Source organism: Zootermopsis nevadensis, unplaced genomic scaffold (genome assembly GCF_977971745.1).
Source record: "Zootermopsis nevadensis isolate Lab colony 2312 unplaced genomic scaffold, Znev_1.0 Znev_ptg000236l, whole genome shotgun sequence".
NCBI classification, from domain to species: Eukaryota; Metazoa; Arthropoda; class Insecta; order Blattodea; family Termopsidae; genus Zootermopsis; species Zootermopsis nevadensis.
This window is the reverse complement of record NW_028259364.1, coordinates 1-15,000: the sequence shown is the minus strand read 5'-3', so window position 1 is coordinate 15,000 and position 15,000 is coordinate 1. Positions and strand designations below refer to the sequence as shown.

Genomic DNA, 15,000 nt, shown 5'->3' with positions numbered 1-15,000 from the left:
ATTTCCAAAATGCAGAAAAATACACATAATTGAAGAAAATTGGGCTTGCTGTGCTTAATAATATCGTTAATAGATTAAAAATAAATTTCCGCTGTGTTAGCTGGGCCTTACTTGGACGGTACGAATTCTGCGGCTATGTCCGACCGTGCGTGTTAGTTGAGTCGCTTCAGCGGCTAAGTCAAAAAATTTCCAAAATGCAGAAAAATACACATAATTGAAGAAAATTGGGCTTGCTGTGCATAGTAATGCCGTTAATTGACTAAAAATAAATTTCCGCTGTGTTAGGTGGGCCTTACTTGGACGGTACGAATTCTGCGGCTATGTCCCGTGGTGCGTGGTACTTGAAACCAGTTCTGCGGCTATGAACCACCGTGCGTGTTACTTGAGTCGCTTCAGCGGCTAAGTCCGAAAATTTCCAAAATGCAGAAAAATATACATAATTGAAGAAAGTTGGCCTTGCTGTGCTTAATAATATCGTTAATAGATTAAAAATAAATTTCCGCTGTGTTAGCTGGGCCTTACTTGGACGGTACGAATTCTGCGGCTATGTCCCGTGGTGCGTGGTACTTGAAACCAGTTCTGCGGCTATGTCCGACCGTGCGTGTTAGTTGAGTCGCTTCAGCGGCTAAGTCCGAAAATTTCCAAAATGCAGAAAAATATTCATAATTGAAGAAAGTTGGCCTTGCTGTGCATAGTAATGCCGTTAATTGACTAAAAATAAATTTCCGCTGTGTTAGCTGGGCCTTACTTGGACGGTACGAATTCTGCGGCTATGTCCCGTGGTGCGTGGTACTTGAAACCAGTTCTGCGGCTATGTCCGACCGTGCGTGTTAGTTGAGTCGCTTCAGCGGCTAAGTCCAAAAAATTTCCAAAATGCAGAAAAATACACATAATTGAAGAAAATTGGGCTTGCTGTGCATAGTAATGCCGTTAATTGACTAAAAATAAATTTCCGCTGTGTTAGGTGGGCCTTACTTGGACGGTACGAATTCTGCGGCTATGTCCCGTGGTGCGTGGTACTTGAAACCAGTTCTGCGGCTATGTCCCACCGTGCGTGTTACTTGAGTCGCTTCAGCGGCTAAGTCCGAAAATTTCCAAAATGCAGAAAAATATACATAATTGAAGAAAGTTGGCCTTGCTGTGCTTAATAATATCGTTAATAGATTAAAAATAAATTTCCGCTGTGTTAGGTGGGCCTTACTTGGACGGTACGAATTCTGCGGCTATGTCCCGTGGTGCGTGGTACTTGAAACCAGTTCTGCGGCTATGTCCGACCGTGCGTGTTAGTTGAGTCGCTTCAGCGGCTAAGTCCAAAAAATTTCCAAAATGCAGAAAAATACACATAATTGAAGAAAATTGGGCTTGCTGTGCTTAATAATATCGTTAATAGATTAAAAATAAATTTCCGCTGTGTTAGCTGGGCCTTACTTGGACGGTACGAATTCTGCGGCTATGTCCCGTGGTGCGTGGTACTTGAAACCAGTTCTGCGGCTATGTCCGACCGTGCGTGTTAGTTGAGTCGCTTCAGCGGCTAAGTCCGAAAATTTCCAAAATGCAGAAAAATATTCATAATTGAAGAAAGTTGGCCTTGCTGTGCATAGTAATGCCGTTAATTGACTAAAAATAAATTTCCGCTGTGTTAGGTGGGCCTTACTTGGACGGGACGAATTCTGCGGCTATGTCCCGTGGTGCGTGGTACTTGAAATCAGTTCTGCGGCTATGTCCGACCGTGCGTGTTAGTTGAGTCGCTTCAGCGGCTAAGTCCAAAAAATTAACAAAATGCAGAAAAATATACATAATTGAAGAAAGTTGGCCTTGCTGTGCTTAATAATATCGTTAATAGATTAAAAATAAATTTCCGCTGTGTTAGGTGGGCCTTACTTGGACGGTACGAATTCTGCGGCTATGTCCCGTGGTGCGTGGTACTTGAAACCAGTTCTGCGGCTATGTCCGACCGTGCGTGTTAGTTGAGTCGCTTCAGCGGCTAAGTCCAAAAAATTTCCAAAATGCAGAAAAATACACATAATTGAAGAAAATTGGGCTTGCTGTGCTTAATAATATCGTTAATAGATTAAAAATAAATTTCCGCTGTGTTAGCTGGGCCTTACTTGGACGGTACGAATTCTGCGGCTATGTCCCGTGGTGCGTGGTACTTGAAACCAGTTCTGCGGCTATGTCCGACCGTGCGTGTTAGTTGAGTCGCTTCAGCGGCTAAGTCCAAAAAATTTCCAAAATGCAGAAAAATACACATAATTGAAGAAAATTGGGCTTGCTGTGCTTAATAATATCGTTAATAGATTAAAAATAAATTTCCGCTGTGTTAGCTGGGCCTTACTTGGACGGTACGAATTCTGCGGCTATGTCCCGTGGTGCGTGGTACTTGAAACCAGTTCTGCGGCTATGTCCGACCGTGCGTGTTAGTTGAGTCGCTTCAGCGGCTAAGTCCGAAAATTTCCAAAATGCAGAAAAATACACATAATTGAAGAAAATTGGGCTTGCTGTGCTTAATAAAATCGTTAATAGATTAAAAATAAATTACCGCTGTGTTAGCTGGGCCTTACTTGGACGGTACGAATTCTGCGGCTATGTCCCGTGGTGCGTGGTACTTGAAATCAGTTCTGCGGCTATGTCCGACCGTGCGTGTTAGTTGAGTCGCTTCAGCGGCTAAGTCCAAAAAATTTCCAAAATGCAGAAAAATACACATAATTGAAGAAAATTGGGCTTGCTGTGCTTAATAATATCGTTAATAGATTAAAAATAAATTTCCGCTGTGTTAGGTGGGCCTTACTTGGACGGTACGAATTCTGCGGCTATGTCCCGTGGTGCGTGGTACTTGAAACCAGTTCTGCGGCTATGTCCGACCGTGCGTGTTAGTTGAGTCGCTTCAGCGGCTAAGTCCAAAAAATTTCCAAAATGCAGAAAAATACACATAATTGAAGAAAATTGGGCTTGCTGTGCTTAATAATATCGTTAATAGATTAAAAATAAATTTCCGCTGTGTTAGCTGGGCCTTACTTGGACGGTACGAATTCTGCGGCTATGTCCCGTGGTGCGTGGTACTTGAAACCAGTTCTGCGGCTATGTCCGACCGTGCGTGTTAGTTGAGTCGCTTCAGCGGCTAAGTCCGAAAATTTCCAAAATGCAGAAAAATATTCATAATTGAAGAAAGTTGGCCTTGCTGTGCATAGTAATGCCGTTAATTGACTATAAATAAATTTCCGCTGTGTTAGGTGGGCCTTACTTGGACGGTACGAATTCTGCGGCTATGTCCCGTGGTGCGTGGTACTTGAAACCAGTTCTGCGGCTATGTCCGACCGTGCGTGTTAGTTGAGTCGCTTCAGCGGCTAAGTCCAAAAAATTTCCAAAATGCAGAAAAATACACATAATTGAAGAAAATTGGGCTTGCTGTGCTTAATAATATCGTTAATAGATTAAAAATAAATTTCCGCTGTGTTAGGTGGGCCTTACTTGGACGGTACGAATTCTGCGGCTATGTCCCGTGGTGCGTGGTACTTGAAACCAGTTCTGCGGCTATGTCCGACCGTGCGTGTTAGTTGAGTCGCTTCAGCGGCTAAGTCCAAAAAATTTCCAAAATGCAGAAAAATATACATAATTGAAGAAAGTTGGCCTTGCTGTGCTTAATAATATCGTTAATAGAATAAAAATAAATTTCCGCTGTGTTAGGTGGGCCTTACTTGGACGGTACGAATTCTGCGGCTATGTCCCGTGGTGCGTGGTACTTGAAACCAGTTCTGCGGCTATGTCCGACCGTGCGTGTTAGTTGAGTCGCTTCAGCGGCTAAGTCCAAAAAATTTCCAAAATGCAGAAAAATACACATAATTCAAGAAAATTGGGCTTGCTGTGCTTAATAATATCGTTAATAGATTAAAAATAAATTTCCGCTGTGTTAGCTGGGCCTTACTTGGACGGTACGAATTCTGCGGCTATGTCCCGTGGTGCGTGGTACTTGAAACCAGTTCTGCGGCTATGTCCGACCGTGCGTGTTAGTTGAGTCGCTTCAGCGGCTAAGTCCGAAAATTTCCAAAATGCAGAAAAATATACATAATTGAAGAAAGTTGGCCTTGCTGTGCTTAATAATATCGTTAATAGAATAAAAATAAATTTCCGCTGTGTTAGGTGGGCCTTACTTGGACGGTACGAATTCTGCGGCTATGTCCCGTGGTGCGTGGTACTTGAAACCAGTTCTGCGGCTATGTCCCACCGTGCGTGTTACTTGAGTCGCTTCAGCGGCTAAGTCCGAAAATTTCCAAAATGCAGAAAAATATTCATAATTGAAGAAAGTTGGCCTTGCTGTGCATAGTAATGCCGTTAATTGACTAAAAATAAATTTCCGCTGTGTTAGCTGGGCCTTACTTGGACGGTACGAATTCTGCGGCTATGTCCCGTGGTGCGTGGTACTTGAAACCAGTTCTGCGGCTATGTCCGACCGTGCGTGTTAGTTGAGTCGCTTCAGCGGCTAAGTCCAAAAAATTTCCAAAATGCAGAAAAATACACATAATTGAAGAAAATTGGGCTTGCTGTGCTTAATAATATCGTTAATAGATTAAAAATAAATTTCCGCTGTGTTAGCTGGGCCTTACTTGGACGGTACGAATTCTGCGGCTATGTCCCGTGGTGCGTGGTACTTGAAATCAGTTCTGCGGCTATGTCCCACCGTGCGTGTTACTTGAGTCGCTTCAGCGGCTAAGTCCGAAAATTTCCAAAATGCAGAAAAATATACATAATTGAAGAAAGTTGGCCTTGCTGTGCTTAATAATATCGTTAATAGATTAAAAATAAATTTCCGCTGTGTTAGGTGGGCCTTAATTGGACGGTACGAATTCTGCGGCTATGTCCCGTGGTGCGTGGTACTTGAAACCAGTTCTGCGGCTATGTCCGACCGTGCGTGTTAGTTGAGTCGCTTCAGCGGCTAAGTCCGAAAATTTCCAAAATGCAGAAAAATATTCATAATTGAAGAAAGTTGGCCTTGCTGTGCATAGTAATGCCGTTAATTGACTAAAAATAAATTTCCGCTGTGTTAGGTGGGCCTTACTTGGACGGTACGAATTCTGCGGCTATGTCCCGTGGTGCGTGGTACTTGAAACCAGTTCTGCGGCTATGTCCGACCGTGCGTGTTAGTTGAGTCGCTTCAGCGGCTAAGTCCAAAAAATTTCCAAAATGCAGAAAAATACACATAATTGAAGAAAATTGGGCTTGCTGTGCTTAATAAAATCGTTAATAGATTAAAAATAAATTACCGCTGTGTTAGGTGGGCCTTACTTGGACGGTACGAATTCTGCGGCTATGTCCCGTGGTGCGTGGTACTTGAAATCAGTTCTGCGGCTATGTCCCACCGTGCGTGTTACTTGAGTCGCTTCAGCGGCTAAGTCCGAAAATTTCCAAAATGCAGAAAAATATACATAATTGAAGAAAGTTGGCCTTGCTGTGCTTAATAATATCGTTAATAGATTAAAAATAAATTTCCGCTGTGTTAGGTGGGCCTTACTTGGACGGTACGAATTCTGCGGCTATGTCCCGTGGTGCGTGGTACTTGAAACCAGTTCTGCGGCTATGTCCGACCGTGCGTGTTAGTTGAGTCGCTTCAGCGGCTAAGTCCAAAAAATTTCCAAAATGCAGAAAAATACACATAATTGAAGAAAATTGGGCTTGCTGTGCTTAATAAAATCGTTAATAGATTAAAAATAAATTACCGCTGTGTTAGGTGGGCCTTACTTGGACGGTACGAATTCTGCGGCTATGTCCCGTGGTGCGTGGTACTTGAAATCAGTTCTGCGGCTATGTCCCACCGTGCGTGTTACTTGAGTCGCTTCAGCGGCTAAGTCCGAAAATTTCCAAAATGCAGAAAAATATTCATAATTGAAGAAAGTTGGCCTTGCTGTGCATAGTAATGCCGTTAATTGACTAAAAATAAATTTCCGCTGTGTTAGCTGGGCCTTACTTGGACGGTACGAATTCTGCGGCTATGTCCCGTGGTGCGTGGTACTTGAAACCAGTTCTGCGGCTATGTCCGACCGTGCGTGTTAGTTGAGTCGCTTCAGCGGCTAAGTCCAAAAAATTTCCAAAATGCAGAAAAATACACATAATTGAAGAAAATTGGGCTTGCTGTGCATAGTAATGCCGTTAATTGACTAAAAATAAATTTCCGCTGTGTTAGCTGGGCCTTACTTGGACGGTACGAATTCTGCGGCTATGTCCCGTGGTGCGTGGTACTTGAAACCAGTTCTGCGGCTATGTCCGACCGTGCGTGTTAGTTGAGTCGCTTCAGCGGCTAAGTCCAAAAAATTTCCAAAATGCAGAAAAATACACATAATTGAAGAAAATTGGGCTTGCTGTGCATAGTAATGCCGTTAATTGACTAAAAATAAATTTCCGCTGTGTTAGGTGGGCCTTACTTGGACGGTACGAATTCTGCGGCTATGTCCCGTGGTGCGTGGTACTTGAAACCAGTTCTGCGGCTATGTCCCACCGTGCGTGTTACTTGAGTCGCTTCAGCGGCTAAGTCCGAAAATTTCCAAAATGCAGAAAAATATACATAATTGAAGAAAGTTGGCCTTGCTGTGCTTAATAATATCGTTAATAGATTAAAAATAAATTTCCGCTGTGTTAGGTGGGCCTTACTTGGACGGTACGAATTCTGCGGCTATGTCCCGTGGTGCGTGGTACTTGAAACCAGTTCTGCGGCTATGTCCGACCGTGCGTGTTAGTTGAGTCGCTTCAGCGGCTAAGTCCAAAAAATTTCCAAAATGCAGAAAAATACACATAATTGAAGAAAATTGGGCTTGCTGTGCATAGTAATGCCGTTAATTGACTAAAAATAAATTTCCGCTGTGTTAGCTGGGCCTTACTTGGACGGTACGAATTCTGCGGCTATGTCCCGTGGTGCGTGGTACTTGAAACCAGTTCTGCGGCTATGTCCCACCGTGCGTGTTACTTGAGTCGCTTCAGCGGCTAAGTCCGAAAATTTCCAAAATGCAGAAAAATATACATAATTGAAGAAAGTTGGCCTTGCTGTGCTTAATAATATCGTTAATAGATTAAAAATAAATTTCCGCTGTGTTAGGTGGGCCTTACTTGGACGGTACGAATTCTGCGGCTATGTCCCGTGGTGCGTGGTACTTGAAACCAGTTCTGCGGCTATGTCCGACCGTGCGTGTTAGTTGAGTCGCTTCAGCGGCTAAGTCCAAAAAATTTCCAAAATGCAGAAAAATACACATAATTGAAGAAAATTGGGCTTGCTGTGCATAGTAATGCCGTTAATTGACTAAAAATAAATTTCCGCTGTGTTAGCTGGGCCTTACTTGGACGGTACGAATTCTGCGGCTATGTCCCGTGGTGCGTGGTACTTGAAACCAGTTCTGCGGCTATGTCCCACCGTGCGTGTTACTTGAGTCGCTTCAGCGGCTAAGTCCGAAAATTTCTAAAGTGCAGAAAAATATTAAATAAAGCGGTTATATAAGTAAGTATGTGTATGTATTCTAACATATACAAAATTTAGTATGATCGGAAATGATTAAGGAAGAGAAAAACTTAATTAAAATTTCTGGCGGCAGCCGAAGGGCCATCCGCCGGTGTCCGCGGCTCTGCCTCTTCCGTGACTGACGAATGCTGAGATAAGGGGGGTCCAGACTATAGTATATGAGCTTGGCGAGCGAGGCTCTCCTCGAGCAGGGGGAAGTCTGAGATTGGACTACCGGCCGCCGGGGACACTGTCGCCGGCAGGCCATTCGCGCTTCCGCCCCGCGTTGGCTGAGGCAGTTTAGGGCAAGAGTGGCACAAGTGCACCGACCGCCGTGTCCTTTGGGGTCGGCGCCCGTCACCCCGCTCAGTGGCCGGCGAAGACCGGCCGAGTCTCGGGTTCGAGTCGGCACAGGACACTGAGTGCAAGAGTGACACAAGTAACGGCGTTCACGGGCGGCCTCTGGGAGATTGCCCTCAGTACCACCGGGCAACGCGGGGGACTGCAGGCCTCGACCCGCGCCGCTCGATCCCCGTTTAGGGCAAGAGTGGCACAAGTGCACCGACCGCCGTGTCCTTTGGGGTCGGCGCCCGTCACCCCGCTCAGTGGCCGGCGAAGACTGGTCGAGTCTCGGGTTCGAGTCGGCACTCGAGCCTGAGTGCAAGAGTGGCACAAGTGATGGTCTTCACGGGCGGCCTCTGGGAAGCTGCCCCTAGTACCAGCGGACAACAGCGAGGGACTGCAGGCCTCGGCCCGCGCTACTTGCGACCGTTTAGGGCAAGAGGGGCACAAGTGTATCGACCGCCGTGTAATTTGTGGTCAACCCGCGCTGTTGCCTGCGAAGACCGGCCGAGTCTCGGGTTCGAGTCGGCACAGGGCACTGAGTGCAAGAGTGACACAAGTAACGGCCTTCACGGGCGGCCTCTGGGAGATTGCCCTCAGTACCACCGGGCAACGCGGGGGACTGCAGGCCTCGTCCCGCGCCGCTCGATCCCCGTTTAGGGCAAGAGTGGCACATGTGCACCGATCGCCGTCTTCAACGGGGTCGGCGCCCGTCAACCCGCGCAGTGGCCGGCGGAGGCTCCGGTTCGAGTCGGCACTCGATTCCGAGTGCAAGAGTGGCACACGTGACGGCCTTCACGGGCGGCCTCTGGGAAGCTGCACTTAGTACCAGCGGACAACCGCGGGGGAATGCTTTCCTCGGCCCGGTGTACTTGCAACCGTTTAGTGCAAGTGGGGCACAAATGCACCGACCGCCGAGTCCATCGGGGTTGGCGCACGTCAACACGCGCGGTGTCCGGCGGAGGCTCGGGCTCGAGTCGGCCCTCGACTACGAGTGCAAGAGTGGCACATGTGACGGCCTTTACAGGTGGCTTCTGTGAGCCGGCCCTTAGTACCAGCGTGCATCCGCGGGAGACTGAAGACCTCTCCCCGCGCTGCTCGAACCCCGTTTAGGGCAAGAGGGGCACATGTGCACCGATCGCCGTCTTCATCGGGGACGGCGCCCGTCAACCCACGCAGTGGCCGGCGGAGGCTCCGGTTCGAGTCGGCACTCGATTCCGAGTGCAAGAGCGGCACACGTGACGGCCTTCACGGGCGGCCTCTGGGAAGCTGCACTTAGAACCAGCGCGCATCCGCCGGGGGACTGCTGGCCTCGGCCCGCTCTACTTGCAACCGTTTAGGGCAAGTGGAGCACAAGTGCACCGACCGCCGTGTCCATCGGGGTTGGCGCACGTCATCACGCGCGGTGTCCGGCGGAGACTCGGGCTCGAGTCGGCACTCATCTACGAGTGCAAGAGTGGCACATGTGAAGGCCTTAACGGGCGGCCTCTGGGAAGCTGCACTTAGAACGAGCGCGCATCCGCCGGGGACTGAATTCCTCTCCCCGCGCTGCTCGAACCCCGTTTAGGGCATGGGGGGCACATGTGCACCGATCGCCGTCTTCATCGGGGTCGGCGCCCGTCAACCCACGCAGTGGCCGGCGGAGGCTCCGGTTCGAGTCGGCACTCGATTCCGAGTGCAAGAGTGGCACAAGTGATGGCCTTCACGGGCGGCCTCTCGGAAGCTGCACTTAGAACGAGCGCGCATCCGCCGGGGACTGAATTCCTCTCCCCGCGCTGCTCGAACCCCGTTTAGGGCAAGAGGGGCACAAGTGTACAGAAGTCCGTCTCCTGGGGAATCGCGTGCTCGGCTGCCCTCAATGGACAGGCAGAAGCAGGGGTCTGCTCGTAGGTGACTCGGCACTCGAGTGCAAGATTGGCGCAAGTGACGACTTCTCGTGCGGTCACGGTGAGGCTGCCGGCGGTGTCTCTGGCTTCTGCCGCATATATATTCCCGTCCGTGCCCTCCACGTCTTCAGATTTCAAAGTCCCATCCGTGCGTGTTAGGTAGGCCGATTTTAGGGGACCTGCCGCTCGCATTCGGCCGGGTCGCGCTCTCTGAGGCTCAGACGTTACGAGTCTCCCCTGAAAACGCCGCGCTGGCACCTTATTTTGTAGGAAAATTTCACACTTCCTCTAGTTGAACTAACGGATGCGTCGCTGATAAATTGGCCCTTTTTCCGCATAAGACGATTCCTGAGCCTTGGGTGGTGTCTGGATACATCAGGAGGACACAACTGACGGAAGAAAAGCCCGGGTCCGTCCTCCGCCCGGCAGGGGAACGATTTTACGAAAAAGGCCGGCTTCGTTCCCCTTCCCGGCAAGCAGCAGGTGGACGATTTTACGAGAAAGACCGGGTTCGTCCACCTTCCCGGCAAGCAACAGGGGAACGATTTTACGAAGAAGGCCGGCTTCGTTCCCCTTTCCGGCAAGCAACAGGAGGACGATTTGACGTTAAAGACCGGGTTCGTCCTCCTTCCCGGCAAGCGACAGGGGAACGATTTTACGAAAAAGGCCGGCTTCGTTCCCCTTCCCGGCAAGCAGCAGGTGGACGATTTGACGATAAAGACCGGGTTCGTCCACCTTCCCGGCAAGCAACAGGGGAACGATTTTACGAAAAAGACCGGCTTCGTTCCCCTTCCCGGCAAGCAGCAGGTGGACGATTTTACGAGAGAGACCGGGTTCGTCCACCTTCCCGGCAAGCAACAGGGGAACGATTTTACGAAAAAGGCCGGCTTCGTTCCCCTTTCCGGCAAGCAACAGGAGGACGATTTGACGATAAAGACCGGGTTCGTCCTCCTTCCCGGCAAGCAACAGGGGAACGATTTTACGAAAAAGGCCGGCTTCGTTCCCCTTCCCGGCAACCAGCAGGTGGACGATTTGACGATAAAGACCGGGTTCGTCCACCTTCCCGGCAAGCAACAGGGGAACGATTTTACGAAAAAGACCGGCTTCGTTCCCCTTCCCGGCAAGCAGCAGGTGGACGATTTTACGAGAGAGACCGGGTTCGTCCACCTTCCCGGCAAGCAACAGGGGAACGATTTTACGAAAAAGGCCGGCTTCGTTCCCCTTTCCGGCAAGCAACAGGAGGACGATTTGACGATAAAGACCGGGTTCGTCCTCCTTCCCGGCAAGCAACAGGGGAACGATTTTACGAAAAAGGCCGGCTTCGTTCCCCTTCCCGGCAAACCCTTCGCCACCGCGATGCCGCGGCCCTCTGTCCCCCGGACACGGTCTATAGGCGGCGTATCGTGGACACACTGCAACCGACTCACTCGTAGTCCGGGCGCGTGCTAGACTCGCGATGCCAAACGGCGCTTCGGCGCTTATGCATGTCGAGTGAAGAGAGGGAAGGGTGCCCTAATGGCACCACGGTTCTGGGGGCGCTCACGTGGCGTCCCCCTAACGGCACGAAGTGGCCCCTGCTCGCAGGGGCGCACGGAGTGCGAGCGTTGAAGTATGAACTGGACCCCCTCGCCGGACCCATCCGGGACCGCGTGGAGGGGGAGAAACGAGCTCCAAGTGAGTCTTCGGTTCCCTGGTTGATCCTGCCAGTAGTCATATGCTTGTCTCAAAGATTAAGCCATGCATGTCTCAGTGCAAGCCAAATTAAGGTGAAACCGCGAATGGCTCATTAAATCAGTTATGGTTCCTTAGATGGTGGACAGTTACTTGGATAACTGTGGTAATTCTAGAGCTAATACATGCAACCGAGTCCCGACCGGAGACGGTCGGGACGCTTTTATTAGATCAAAACCAATCGGTCGCTCACGCGGCCGTTTGCCTTGGTGACTCTGAATAAATGGAGGCGGATCGCACGGTCTACGAACCGGCGACGCATCTTTCAAATGTCTGCCTTATCAACTGTCGATGGTAGGCTCTGCGCCTACCATGGTTGTAACGGGTAACGGGGAATCAGGGTTCGATTCCGGAGAGGGAGCCTGAGAAACGGCTACCACATCCAAGGAAGGCAGCAGGCGCGCAAATTACCCACTCCCGGCACGGGGAGGTAGTGACGAAAAATAACGATACGGGACTCATCCGAGGCCCCGTAATCGGAATGAGTACACTCTAAAGACTTTAACGAGTATCCATTGGAGGGCAAGTCTGGTGCCAGCAGCCGCGGTAATTCCAGCTCCAATAGCGTATATTAAAGCTGTTGCGGTTAAAAAGCTCGTAGTCGGACTTGTGTCCCACGCTGCCGGTTCACCGCCCGTCGGTGTCTAACTGGCACGCACGTGCGGACGTCCTGCCGGTGGCCCGAGCCGGCGCCCGCGGGCGATGGGGGCGGCGACGCTCCCACGCCTCGGGTCGTCTCGGGGAGGGCCTACACAATCCCGTCGCGGTGCTCTTGACCGAGTGTCACGATGGGCCGGCACTTTTACTTTGAACAAATTAGAGTGCTTAAAGCAGGCAGCAGCCGCCTGAATACCGAGTGCATGGAATAATGGAATAGGACCTCGGTTCTATTTTGTTGGTTTTCGGAAGCCCCGAGGTAATGATCAAAAGGGACAGACGGGGGCATTCGTATTGCGACGTTAGAGGTGAAATTCTTGGATCGTCGCAAGACGGACAGAAGCGAAAGCATTTGCCAAGAATGTTTTCTCTGATCAAGAACGAAAGTTAGAGGTTCGAAGGCGATCAGATACCGCCCTAGTTCTAACCATAAACGATGCCAGCCAGCAATCCGCCGAAGTTCCTCCGATGACTCGGCGGGCGGCTTCCGGGAAACCAAAGCTTTTGGGTTCCGGGGGAAGTATGGTTGCAAAGCTGAAACTTAAAGGAATTGACGGAAGGGCACCACCAGGAGTGGAGCCTGCGGCTTAATTTGACTCAACACGGGAAACCTCACCAGGCCCAGACACCGGGAGGATTGACAGATTGAGAGCTCTTTCTTGATTCGGTGGGTGGTGGTGCATGGCCGTTCTTAGTTGGTGGAGCGATTTGTCTGGTTAATTCCGATAACGAACGAGACTCTAGCCTGCTAAATAGTCGCATCCGGTATCCTCTGTGCTACCGGCGACTCCTAATCTTCTTAGAGGGACAGGCGGCTTCTAGCCGCACGAGATTGAGCAATAACAGGTCTGTGATGCCCTTAGATGTTCTGGGCCGCACGCGCGCTACACTGAAGGAATCAGCGTGTCCTCCCTGGCCGAAAGGTCCGGGTAACCCGCTGAACCTCCTTCGTGCTAGGGATTGGGGCTTGCAATTGTTCCCCATGAACGAGGAATTCCCAGTAAGCGCGAGTCATAAGCTCGCGTTGATTACGTCCCTGCCCTTTGTACACACCGCCCGTCGCTACTACCGATTGAATGATTTAGTGAGGTCTTCGGACCGGTGGGCGCGGGGTTTCGGCCCTTCGATTCCACCGGGAAGATGCCCGAACTTGATCATTTAGAGGAAGTAAAAGTCGTAACAAGGTTTCCGTAGGTGAACCTGCGGAAGGATCATTAACGGCACCGAGAGTGACCGAACAGAGAAGGAAGGCATTAAGAAACCGAGGACGGTTGCTGGCTCTGGGGGAGTGCGTAATCTCGCTTGCGAGTGGACCGCCTTCTCGTGGAAGTACCCGTGTCTGGTCATTCATGATAATACAACCTCTACTGATGACTGAAAAATAGATGACGTCAACCTGAGGGGGGACCGGTCGGCGAAAGTCGCACCGACTCCCCCCGCATGAGGGGGAAGACGCATCATAATATGTGACCACTACTGATGACTGAAAAATAGATGACGTCAACCTGAGGGGGGACCGGTCGGCGAAAGTCGCACCGTCTCCCCCCGAATGAGGGGAAGACGCATCAAAAATTAATAAAAGGAAGGCATTAAGAATGAACCAGATGAACGGGGCTCTGCGGAAGGCGTAATCTCGCCTGTGATTGGACCGGCTCTTCCTGGCAGCGGCCGGATCTCGGAGATAACGTCGTCGGCCTGAGGTGTCCAGGTCGGCGAAGTAATCCCCCGGAGGGGGACGGCAAGACCGTCCCGCCTCGAGGTGGGAAGTAGGAGCGAAAGATGGTGAGTGGGTGCCGGCGGCACGCGGGCTCCGAGGATCCTCAGGGATCCAAGGACAACCCGCGCGACCGCGAGCACTGGGCTTAAAGCCACTTTATCTGCCCACGCAAGGCCGTTTCGGCGGCGCTTGAACGAGAGGGGAGCGCGGTCTGACCGTGCCGCTGTTCTGGGGGCAGCTCCCCCTCGAAAAATAACAACTACCTGTCCTACGGGACTAGCAGTAGCATCCTACCCGAAGCTCTGCTCGAATCTAGAGAAAAACAACCCTGAGCGGTGGATCACTCGGCTCGTGGGTCGATGAAGAACGCAGCTAATTGCGCGTCGACATGTGAACTGCAGGACACATGAACATCGACGTTTCGAACGCACATTGCGGTCCTTGGATTTCCAATCCCGGACCACGCCTGGCTGAGGGTCGGCTACATGAAACCCGTGGGCCCGCGCGGTCTTTAAGATAATAAGGGAAAGAAAGAAAGAAAGAAAGAGAAAGAAAGAAATAAAGGCACGCGAGCGGCCCTACGCTGGGGGGTCTGACGAGCCTGCACCTCGCACCGCCGGCGTCGCTCCGAGCAATCGGTGGCGGCGTCGGCGACTGCGAGGAGGTTAAGGGGAGTCAGTCGCCCTTGAAGGCTTCACAGGGTTCGGTGGAGCGAGCGGATAGACTTAGCTCGCCCTCCTCTCCTCGGCGACGGGGCCCATCCTTCCCCGATCGCGTCTGAGAAGAACTGACGCCCGGCTTGATGTGATGGGAGACAGGCAAACTCCCGAGACAGAGAGAGAGACACACACTTGCCGGGCGGGAGCGAAAGATATGACCACAATAAATAATGACCACAAAAAAAACAAAACAAAAAGAAATCAGTTCAATGAGAGAGGCTAAGCTTCCGACCGCTCACATCGGCCCGTCGGTACAAGAAACCATCTTTCCGACCTCAGATCAGGCGAGACTACCCGCTGAATTTAAGCATATTACTAGGCGGAGGAAAAGAAACTAACAAGGATTCCCCCAGTAGCTGCGAGCGAACAGGGAAGAGCCCAGCACGGAATCCCGCGCGGAGACGTGCAGGGAGATGTCGTGTGTGGGAGGTCCCACTCTCCCGGGGCGCGGTCCAGCGAGTCCAAGTCTCC

The 15,000-nt window shown here is 50.9% G+C and overlaps 2 non-coding genes across 2 annotated transcripts; both read left to right on the top strand.

The window, feature by feature from the left end:
- Window positions 1–11,392: 11,392 nt before the first annotated feature.
- On the top strand, window positions 11,393–13,310 carry LOC147870632 (small subunit ribosomal RNA). The gene has a single exon (XR_015533269.1). It is a non-coding gene; the product is annotated as a small subunit ribosomal RNA (ribosomal RNA).
- Window positions 13,311–14,134: 824 nt separating this feature from the next.
- Window positions 14,135–14,290, top strand: LOC147870631 (5.8S ribosomal RNA). The gene has a single exon (XR_015533263.1). It is a non-coding gene; the product is annotated as a 5.8S ribosomal RNA (ribosomal RNA).
- The last annotated feature ends 710 nt before the right edge of the window (window positions 14,291–15,000 follow it).